The following is an 11,696-nucleotide window of genomic DNA, read 5'->3' on the forward strand; positions in this document are numbered from 1 at the left end:
GGAGAGAAATGGTGTGCCTGTGCGTAAGGGGCGTAAGGGAAATGAATGCAACACGCTTATAGTAATCAGTCATTAGCGAGCATTGTAGTTCATTATTAGTGATTATGTATACAGGATATTGTCAAAATTAAGTTACAACATTTTTATTAAAATGTGTCTTATATACCATTATATTGGCTGGGCTGCAAAAATATTCTTTGTGGGCCACATGTGGCCCGCGGGCCGCGAGTTTGACATGCTTGTTCTAGTGGGTGTGAAGTGGTTTGGGTTGGCTTTTCCCTGATGACTAACATCCTGAGCATCTGTTCACAGGTGAGTGTGCTCCGTTAGAGATGTCTGCTGGACATCCAGATGGAGATGGTGCAGAGACTGCTGGACACGCAGGTCTAGAGTTCATGGTGGAGGTCTGGGATGGCGACGTAATATAGGCGTCCAGAGCATGTGCATGGTGTTTCAATCCATGGGACTGGATGTGATGGTCCAGGGCGTGAACACAGTTACAGAAGATAAGAGGTCTGAGCACAGAGCCTTGGGGTGCTCTACCTTTGATAAGTGGAGGTGATGAAGAGAAGATATGGGAGGAGAACAACCCCAAGTGGGGAAGGTATTTCAAAGAGAGAATGAGGGCCCCAGCTGGGTGGCTCAGTTGGTTGGAGCATCATTCCATGCCCAAAAAGGTTGTGGATTTGATCCCGGGTCAGGGCATGTACAGAGACGACCGGTCTATGTTTCTCTCTCACATCCATGCTTCTTTCTCTCTCTCTCTCCCTTCCTCTCTCAAAAGAGCAATAAAAGCATATTCTTGGGCAAGGATTTTAAAAAAGAGAGAAACAGAGAAAGAATGATGGACTGTGCCAAATGCTGCTGGTATTAAAGTCAGATGTGATCATTGTTCTTAAGAGCATGGAGGCAACAGTGACCTTGCCAAGAGCAATTTCAGTGGGTGGAAGGATGTGTGAGAGAGACCGGGAGGAGAGGAATCTGAGACGGAGGAGTTTAGATAATGCTTTCCAGGGTCTGGCTTTAAGGGGAGTGAGACAGATGTCACCTCACACCTGTTAGCTTGGCTATCATAAAACACAAGAGATAACAAGTGTTGGTGAGAATGTGCAGAAAAGGGAGCCCTTGTGTACTGTTGGTAGGAATGTAAATGTTGCCTCCACTATAGAAAACAGAATGGAGGTTCCTCAAACAAAATTAAAAATAGAACTACCTCATGATCCAGCAATCTCACTTCTGGTATATATCTAAAGGAAATGAAAACAGGATCTCGGAGATATCCTCAACCCCATGTTTATTGCAGCATCATTCACAATAGACAGCATCTGCCCAACAGATACATGGATAAAGAAGTTGGTAAATAAGTACAATGGAGTATTATTCAGTCATAAGAAAGAATGAAATCCTGCCATTTGCAAGAATGTGGATGAATCTAGAGGACATTATGCTAAGTGAAATAAGTCAAACAGAGAAAGACAAATACCGCATGACCTCACTTACATGTGGAACCTGAACAAGCTGAACTTATAGAGACAGTAGATGGGTGGTTACCAGAGACTGGGGGTGGGGGAAAGAGGGAGATGTTGGTCAAAGGGTAGATACTTCCAGTTATAAGACGAATAAGTTCTGGGGATCTGATGCACAGCATTGTGAATACTGATAACAATACTGTGATGTATAGATCTTAGATGTTCTCAGCATAAAAGCAAATGGTAATTATGTGACATGATGGAGGTGTTAGTTATCACTACAGTGGAAATTATATTACAATATATAAATGCATCAAGTCAATCCATTGTACACCTTAAATTTACACCATGTTACACATTAATTATATATCATGAAGTTGGAAAAGGTAAAAAAAAGAAAGGAAGGGAGCTGAGAAGTGGAGCTGGGCTGGAAGGGGGCGTGCAGCCCAGCGAGGTACCTCTGAGGACTGCCTTCCCCTCCTGGCCATTGTTAGGCCCCCGGCCCATCCCTCACTTGGCATCTCAGTGGCCTTGGCACTACATGCTTATAAAGTAAATAATGATGACAATAGCAATGCCAGTAACCAGGCCCACTGTCCCCATGGGATTGTTGACAGTAGGACAAAAATAGCTTAAAAAGCTCATTGTCAAGTAAGGTTCATTCTTCCCAGATACGGTTAGCATCACCATCATGGGTAATATGTTGTTGCTTTTTTTCTTTCAAGAGACTCAGCTTCATGCCATATGCTGCAGTTGCGAGTGTGAAAACAGGAGCCGTGTTTTGGGAAGGCAAATTAACAGTAGGCAGCAATGTCTAGGCATTTCAATGTGTCTGAACTGTGCAGGATTGTCTATAACAAAACCAAATCAACATCAATGGTGATCGTTAAGAGGAATTGGTTAGGTAAACAATGACACATCCATTCCATGCCATACAGCTATTAAAAAGAATGAAGGAGGCCAGCCAGCATGGCTCAGTGGTTGAGCATCAACCTATGAACCAGGAGGTCATGGTTCGATTCCCGGTCAGGGCACATGCCCGGGTTGCAGGCTCGATCCCCAGTGTGGGGCGTGCAGGAGGCAGCTGATCGATGATTCTCTTCTCTCTCATCATTGATGCTTCTATCTCTCTCTCCCTTCCTCTCTGAAATCAATAAAAATATATTTTAAAAAAAGATTGAAGGAGATTTGCATGAATGGACATAGAAAGATGTTCAAAATACATAAAGAGAAAAATGTGAAAATCAAGTTGTTAAGCAGTATGTGCAGTATGATGTTTGAAAATTTCCCTAAGTTGCCTCTAGGACAGCGGTTCTCAATCTGTGGGTCACGACCCCTTTGGGGGTCGAACGGCCCTTTCACAGGGGTCACCTAAGGCCATCGGAAAACACATATATAATTACATATTGTTTTTGTGATTAATCACTATGCTTTAATTATGTTCAATTTGTAACAATGAAATTGGGGGTCACCACAATATGGAGAACTGTATTAAAGGGTTGCAGCATTAGGAAGGTTGAGAACCACTGCTCTAGGAGGACGGACTCCATGTAGGCAGCAGAATTTATTTTTCATCAGTTTTAGGGAGAAGAAAGGAGGCAAGGAGAGCACAAGAATTGATACCCCTTTGAAGACAAAGTTGTTGGTTCCCAGGGGACCCCCAGACTGCGCCTGAGATTGGGCAGCTTGGGAAAGAGGTGATCCGTAGCTTGGTGGCACCTTCCAGGGGGCAGCGGAGTTGGCTTCACCCCAAACTGGGCTTCCCCAAGCATACGGCTCCTGAAATTCCCCAAGCGCTGCTCACCGATGGGGGAGCCAGGAGGGGCATGCGGGTGAGCACCACCTGCCTGCATCTGCCAAGAGCAAGCTGAGCATATCCCCTGGGCAGGCTCCCATCCTCACTGTTGTTCCATGGGCAGCTCAAGCCAAACCACCTCTACGGGAAGCATCACTGGCACAGTCCTTCCCAGGGCTTCGCTGTGCCGGGGCCAAATTAGAAACCAGTCTTTCGGTTCCTTTGTTCACATCTTCATTCACTTGTTCACTCACTAAGTGTTTATCTGAGGCTTGATCTATGCCTGGCCTTGTGATGGCATTCGAAACAGAAAGATGACTAAGATCCTCGTTTAAACGAGGCATGCGGCCTGCCGGCGGCGAGTTTGACAGGCTTGCAGGAGCTCCCAGTCCAGCGGGAGAAGGTGGGTACAGTAAAACCTCGACAATAACAGACTAATAAAGCTGAACGTCTGTTATATAATAAAGTAGGTTTTCCAAGTGTGTATGTTAAAAAATTGACCAATTGGTTATTTTACCTGTTTTTCCTTATGTGGACACATTTGTGTGATTAAAATTAAATATGTATGAAAAGTTTAATTTCACAGAAAATTTTCTATACGTGTTATTGGAATTTTAAATTTATACTGAATAGATCTAGTAAATGCATGCACTCACCAGTCACCGCAAGTAAATAAAATACACATGGCTGGGGCATGGCTTAGTGCAGAGCCCTGGCCAGTTTGGCTCAGTGGATAGAGTGTCAGTCTGCAGACTGAAGGGTCCAGCATTTGATTCTGGTCAAGGGCATATGCCCAGATTACGGGCTCGATCCCCAGTGAGGGGTGTGCCGGAGGCAGCTGATAAATGATTCTCTCATCATTGATGTTTCTATCTCTCTCTCCCTCTCCCTTCCTCTCTGAAATCAATCAAAATATCATCCTATATAATAAAAGGGTAGTATGCAAATCGACCAAATGATGGAACGCTATGATGCGCCCTGACCACCAGGGGACAGACGCTCAACACAGGAGCTGCCCCCTGGTGGTCAGTGTGCTCCCACAGGGGGAGCGCTGCTCAGCCAAAAGTTGGGCTGATGGCTGGCAAGCGCAGTAGTGGTGGCAGGAGCCTCTCCCGCCTCCGAGGTGCGCTAAGGATGTCCAACTGATGGCTTAGGCCCACTCCCTGTGGAGAGCGGGCTTAAGCCATCAGTTGGACATCCCCTGAGGGCTCCTGGACTGCGAAAGGGTGCAGGCTGGGCTGAGGGACACCCCTCCTCCCCCAGCGCCAGTGCACAAATGTCATGCACTGGGCCTCTAGTATATAATAAAAGGCTAATATGCAAATAGACTGAATGGCAGAACGATTGCTCACTATGATGCGCACTGACCATCAGAGGGCAGACACTCAATGCAGGAGCGCCACAGGGGGAGCGCTGCTTAGCCAGAAGCCAGGCTCACAGCTGGCTAAGGAAGTCTGACTGCTGTGGCAGTGCGGGGAACAGGCCTAAGCCGTCAGTCAGACATTCCCCAAGGGCTCCCAGACTGCGAGAGGGCACAAGCCAGACTGAGGAACGGCCCCTCCCCTGAGTGCATGAATTTTGTGCACAGGGCCTCTAGTATTAAAAATAAAAACAGCTGCAGAAAGTCATGTGACTCAACAACAGAACCAGGATGTGGTGTGATCATGTGCTAATCATTTGCCAAACACTGTTTACAAACTGTTACTCTTGGATTTAAATATATAGATTAGATTATAGTTGTAGATATGTAATACTTATTTATGTTGGCAAAATTACAAGTGTTCTTTCCAGCATATGGCCTATTTGCTAAAATTTGTTAAAAATAACAATGAACTAATAACCAAAAAAACCACAACTTGTTAATTTAATTATAAGCAAATCATGGTAAAAAGCATTTAAAATTAACAGGGTATTAATGTTCACATATGACATATGGACCGGAAATTTTGTCTGTATGTCTGTTAAATCTGAAGTCTGTTAAATTGAGATTTGCAAAATTGAGGGTTTACTGTGGTTAAATAAATAATTAGAATTCCTTGGAAGGATTAGTGAAAACCCAAGTATTTAGTTAAAACGCGTTCTCCCCACATGGTGATGAGACTGCCAAGGAAAGAAAAAGTGATGTACAAGGAAATTTTAATCAAGTATCTGGTTATTTATAAGTTTAATTATCATGCTTCATTCTCATGCATTTAGTCTCCGTGTTTCCTTAGGCTCCTCTTGGTTGTGAAATATTTTTATAATATTTTAAACTCTTATTTTGAAATTATAAGCCCATAAGATGTTGCAAAAATAGCACCAAGTGGTATGCTGTGTTCCTCACCCATCTTCCTCCAATGGCAACATCTCACATAACTGCAGGGCATTATTAGACCTGGGAAACTGACATTGGCCCAATTGGAATTAACACAACCATGGACCAGCTGAACGCCAATGTCTGCTCTGTTCATCACATCAACATCCTCTTTTTTGGGTGTTGGTCAGTCTGTCTGAGTGTTTGCAACCCTTTGCAAAATAAAATTGCAATTCTTGCAAAGTTATAGATTTTCCTAAAGTTGATGTAAGTGATGTTGGAGAACTACTCACCCCCAACTATATCAACAAATGAGCATCTGGCTGATGTAATTCTTAGACCAAGAAACATCTAAAGAAGAGGATATTATTGCAAAGAAGACAGGACAGGTGCTTAAAAGAGAATAATTTCATTATGAAAATACTAAGGCCTGCTGGGAAACTGGAAGTATCTTATATTTTTGCAAAGTTGACTCTGTGTGATCATGGTATGGAACTTGTAAGAAAAGGATGTCATATCATGCTTAAAATTTTTTTTTGTCAGGAAATTACACCAAAGAGAAATTATATTAGAGGCCCGGTGCACAAAATTCGTGCATGGGGGCAGGGAGGTCCCATGGCCTGGCCTGCATTCTCTCACAATCCGGGACCCCTCAGGGGATGTTGGGCCTAAACCAGCAGTTGGACATCCCTCTCGCAATCTGGGATGCTGCATGCACCAGTGACCATACTTTTCATATAGGTGAAAGGCATCTTGCTGTTGTATGGGCAACTACATTTTTTTTACCTTGATTATAAAAAGCAGTACATAACATGATTCTTCTGAGCCAGCTGTACCATTTTCTCCATCTTAAGGGTGGAAAAACTGGAGCAGAGAGAAGTTAAGTAATTGGCTTTGTCACACAGTTATAAGTGTCAGAATCAGGGCTGACCACAAAATGTGCAAGCCAGAGTCCATGCATGTCATCGCTGCATCATCCTGTTTTTTCAGTGTTAGAGTAGTCTTGCCAGGTTTTAATTTTTAAATCTAAGAGACTGTTCCCAATATATAGGGTAGGGTCCCTAGGCCTGGCTGGCAATCCAGGCCATCTTGGGGCGACCAGTGGGCAGGGCAATCGTCTTCCCCCAACCCCCGCTAGCACCCACCTTGGGTGGTGGCCTGGTGCTGCCTGCTGGCTGACCCCGCCCCCCGCTGGCCAGCCCTGCCCCCTGATCGCCACTGCCGGTGGTCAGTGCGCGTCATAGTGACCAGTCGTTCTGCCAGTTATTCCGCCAGTCGTTTCACCATTCGGTTGATTTGCATATTAGGGTTTTATTATATAGGATATCAGTCCTTGGTTCATCATCTGTTTAGTTTAAGAATTCGTACAGAATTCTTTAAGTTTCATTCACCTCAATCAAATCCTTTTTTATCCTCCTTGATATTAACTGTAAAATTCTAGTCCCATTCTAACTGGGTATGCTTTTACTTGACTTTTTCTGGCCCTCATAATCCTCAAAGGCCAAGAATGCCTGCCAACGTATTATATAGAGAGTGAAGGACACAATGACTAATTCTACCTGGGGGAGGTCAGGAAAGTCTTCTACTAGGTAACATTTGGGCTGAGTAGTGAAGGATGTGTAGGAGTTCTCCGAGTGAAAAAGAGGATACTATGTATGCCGCTGGAGAACAGTGTGAGTTGAAGTCACGGAAGGGTGGAAATGCCGTGGTGGCTGGGAGTGGGCTGCGATGTGGCTGCAGCAGAGCGAATGGGGTGAGGGGCGATTCTGTGCGACGGGAGATGAGGCTGTAGAGGTTATGGATATGAGCCGATGCTTTGTCCCAAGGCCGTAGGGAACCACCGGAGGGATCTGAGCTGAGACAGGACATGATCAGTGTTGCGGTTTAGAAAGACCCCTCTAGCTGCTGTGGAGGATAGTGAATTAGAGAAGATGAGGCTGAAAGTAGAAAACCACATTTACTAGTAGAGAGTGGTGGCGAAGAGCTACCCTCTAGGTTAGACCACGGTGTGGAGTCAGTTTCCACCACTGACTAGCCCTGGGACCCTTACTTAACCTTTATAAGCCTCAGCTTTTTTCCCCATATCAAATAGACAACTTTTACTAAACAAGAAAACTACATTTAAAACAAAATGGAACTAGGAAAAAAGACGTATGCACTAGAAAGAACTTTGCACTGTACAGAAAAATCAAATCTCTTGCAGTAATACAATACGCCAATTCATACAATGTCAGTTAACAGAATTCTCCATGTAACACTTTAAAAGACGATATGAACGCCAGGAATTTCACATCCATGGTAGCACATATAGAAGGGCATTATAAAAATGATGTCCATCCCTACGAAGCTTACAGATTTGACAGTGCTCCGTAAAAGCTTTTCTAATGACATCCAAAAATTACAAACCTGTGTCCTCTAAGTTCTCTTTATGAAATCTTTATGCTCACTTTTGTACTCCTGCTATTTGTTCATACTAACCCATAGGAAAAAGAGAACGGGAAAAGAAATGCTGCAATAAACCCTGGATCACGTACAGTAATTGTTGCTACAAAACGTGTCTATACAATGTCATATGAACTTTGATCATGAAGAATAAAAATAAAACTCTTCAGTGACCTTAGCCTTACAATTATATCCACATGGCAATATTAGACATTAAGCACCCCATAGCCATAGCTGACAAAATGTCCCACTGACCAACATTCATTCAAATACATCCTTTACACAGAGGGAGGAAAAAAGAGATAATGGGAGCTTTCTAAGGCTTCTCAAAAAAGGATTCTCATGTTTTGTGGATCTAAAAACAAACAAAACAAAAAACCCAAAAAACAAAATTAATGCAGGTAAGGGTGTTACCAGAAAGTCAAGCCTGCCCAAAAGTGTTCGATGAGAATTAAAACCTAACGCCAAGGTACCACGTAATCACATTACCGGCTAGTTGGGTAATTAATACTACATGAGTTAAATGAAGTGCTGCTGCACCATAGAGCAGTTAAAAACCAGGGTACACAAATCCAAATCGGTGGCAATGTCTATACGAAGCAAAATATTCACTATCAGCTGTAAAGTTTGCCCAAAACTGTTTAAGTTACCAGATTGGACAATTTGCGTATTTTAAAAAATATCAATCTCTAGAATTCCTTTTTATGGTAATGAGGCATAAGTTTTTCTTTTTATGGTAATAAGGTGTGTAAGTAAACAAGAAAATAATAGTTGGTGAATATCTTCAGAGCTCATCCCACATTTTACTTTATTTATTTAAAAAAATATTTTTATTGATTTCAGAGAAGAAGGAAGAGGGAGAGAGAGATAGAAACATCAATGATGACAGAGAATCATTGATTAGCTGCCTCCTCCACACCCCCCACTGGGGATCAAGCCAGCAACCTGGCATGTGCCCTTGACCAGAATCGAACCTGGGACCCTTCAGTCCGCAGGCCAATGCTCTATCCACTGAGCAAAACCGGCTAGGGCCCACATTTTACTTTTTAAAATGTTTAGAAAAGCCCTGGCTGGGTAGCTTGGCTGGTTAGAGTGTTGTGCTGATACAGCAAGGTTGTGGGTTCGATCATCAGTCAGGGCACAAACAAGAATCAACCAATGAATGCATAAATAAGTGGAACAACAAATCAATGTCTCTCTCTCTCTCTCTCTCTCTCTCTCTCTCTCTCTCTCTCACACACACACACACACACACACACACACACCAATAAATAATTTTTTTTAATGTTTAGGGAAAAAAGTTTAAAAGAGTTGCCATTATTCTATCAAAAACAAACAAAACAAGCTCAATGTAATTACACAGTGACATATCACTAAAACCACATGCAGATGGACCATCATGCTTTCATCTGGTTTAACTGTCTTATCTAGTTTTTTTTTTTTGCTTCTCAACTTTAAAAACTGTGATAAGTGAAGATGTAACTTATTGGGTAATTTTGAATTTGGATTTAACTTTGTTGCATATTATTACAGAGTATACTTACTATGATATAGTACAGCACATCTTTCTATTAGAAAAAAAATTATAAGATTCTTTATCAGTCTCCTTAAGTTAAAGGTGTGACATCTTAAAGGGTGTCAAATGGCTGGATGGATGTATAGTGCACACATATGTTATGAAGAATGTTCTTAACAAATCTGGTGGTTATGTTACACAGTTCCTTTCTTCACCTTTTCTTCAGTGAATTAACTGTTTGAAGTGGAGTGACAGGACCTCCTCAGTCCAGCCCACCAGGCTGGTACTTAGCTTTCTTTCCAGATGATGTCAGCACCTGAAATGAACACATCCTACCTTCATCCACACTCATCATTCCACCAGCATGATCAGAATTGCCACAACAATCTGGGACTGAGAATAGGGTTACCTATCGTCATTTAGAAAAAAAAATCATATCCATTCAGCTCCAAATGTGAAGGGAACACCAGTTATTTTCTCCCCAGCCTTGCCATCCTTCTCTGGGTCAGACCACAGCAGATCACAGAGCAGACTTGTATGGGGGACATCGGTGGGTCCCATAACTCTCCAACTCTGCTTCCTCGATTGCAGGTTTGCTGACAGTCCTCCATGGCAACAGACCTCCTCGCTGCAATGGCAGCTGTAGGCAGGCAGTTGGGACAGTCTGTGCAGGTCGTCCACAATGTGATATTGAACCTTTGTTTGCATTCATCATAGAACCCATACATGCGATCGATGCCAGCACACTCATGGTTTCCTCTTAAGAGAAAGAAGTTCTCTGGAAATTTGACTTTTTTAAGCCAATAGCAAACAAATGGTTTGCAAAGACTACTTTCCTCTATCCACATTCTCTCCTAAGAAAAGATAGTTGGCTCCTTGTGGGAAACCTCCATAGTCAGATAATCGTAGTTAATCTGTATGCTGTCCATGAATATCTCCACAAATTCTCAGTGGTGCTTTCACCTCCAAAAGAATAAGGCCTCAGCTTTTTCTTTTTTCTTTTATCTTTTTTAATTTATTTATTGATTTTTTTTTAGAGGAAGGGAACGGGATAGAGAGTTAGAAACATCGATGAGAGAGAAACATCGATCAGCTGCCTCCTGCACACCCCCTACTGGGGATGTGCCCGCAACCAAGGTACATGCCCTTGCCCGGAATCAAACCCGGAACCCTTTAGTCTGCAGGCCGACGCTCTATCCACTGAGCCAAACCGGTTAGGGCAAGGCCTCAGCTTTTTCATCGTTATAATGGGAATGATAATAGTACCTACATCATAGGATTGTCGGGAAGATTAACTGCCAAATAACGTGTCACATAGGAAGCTAGATGAGAGCTCATTGGGAGGATTTGAATCAAGGGTTAGAATGTAGGCTGGGCAGCAGTGAAGGAGGAAGGTGGATGAGAGACTCCAGAAATGTATTGGTCGTATAATTAAATGACCTGGAAACAGATTGCATGGAGCGGGAGGAGAGTGAAGATAGAGAGTGAAGATAAAGCTATCTATGCAAGTTTGTTTACTTAATGCAAGTTTGTCATAAAGAGTTCTAGAAGGAACTATAGCACCTATCGTGTTATATCAAATACTAGAAATTATGCCAAGCTTTTACTGTCTGGGGAACCAATGGACTTTGTTCAAGAAAGGAGAGGAGGACTAAGAAAAAAATTCTAGTAAATTTCAAATGCCTTGAGATCATTTATACATTAGAAGTGATAAGGAGACTTCTAATTCTAGTGCTATGGAGGATTAGATACCCTAATACTCAGCCCACTAGAGCAACTAAAAGGCTGGATAAAAGACTCAAATGCATCTTTTCAACACTTTGCTGATCTAGCACAAAGGTAAGGGATCAACAGAGCCCCCAGAGACCTGAAGTCAGGGATGCTGGGTGGTGAGCACTCACCAAAGCCAGCTTTTTCCGGAGGGTTTCTTCCAAACTCTGGAGAATTTGAGCTTCCCCTTAAAAGGCTGCAGCAGACGTAAGAGCCGGACACAATCTAGGGCACACCCAAGGTGAGAATTTAACAATAGATGCCTCAGAGAGCTAGACCCCAGACAGAAGAAACAGCTTATGAAATTGGTCCATCTCAATCTTAGGGCTGAGTGTAGGGGAAGAAAAAAAATCTCACCTGAGAATTTGTCATCATCAGGGGGTCCTGACTCATGTCTGAGCCTGAATTCAT

General features: G+C 42.9%; 1 pseudogene; it reads right to left on the reverse strand.

The window, feature by feature from the left end:
- Positions 1-2,810: 2,810 nt before the first annotated feature.
- On the reverse strand, positions 2,811-11,696 carry LOC102420358 (annotated as a pseudogene).

The sequence above is a fragment of the Myotis lucifugus genome, unplaced genomic scaffold (genome assembly GCF_000147115.1).
Source record: "Myotis lucifugus unplaced genomic scaffold, Myoluc2.0 scaffold_176, whole genome shotgun sequence".
NCBI classification, from domain to species: Eukaryota; Metazoa; Chordata; class Mammalia; order Chiroptera; family Vespertilionidae; genus Myotis; species Myotis lucifugus.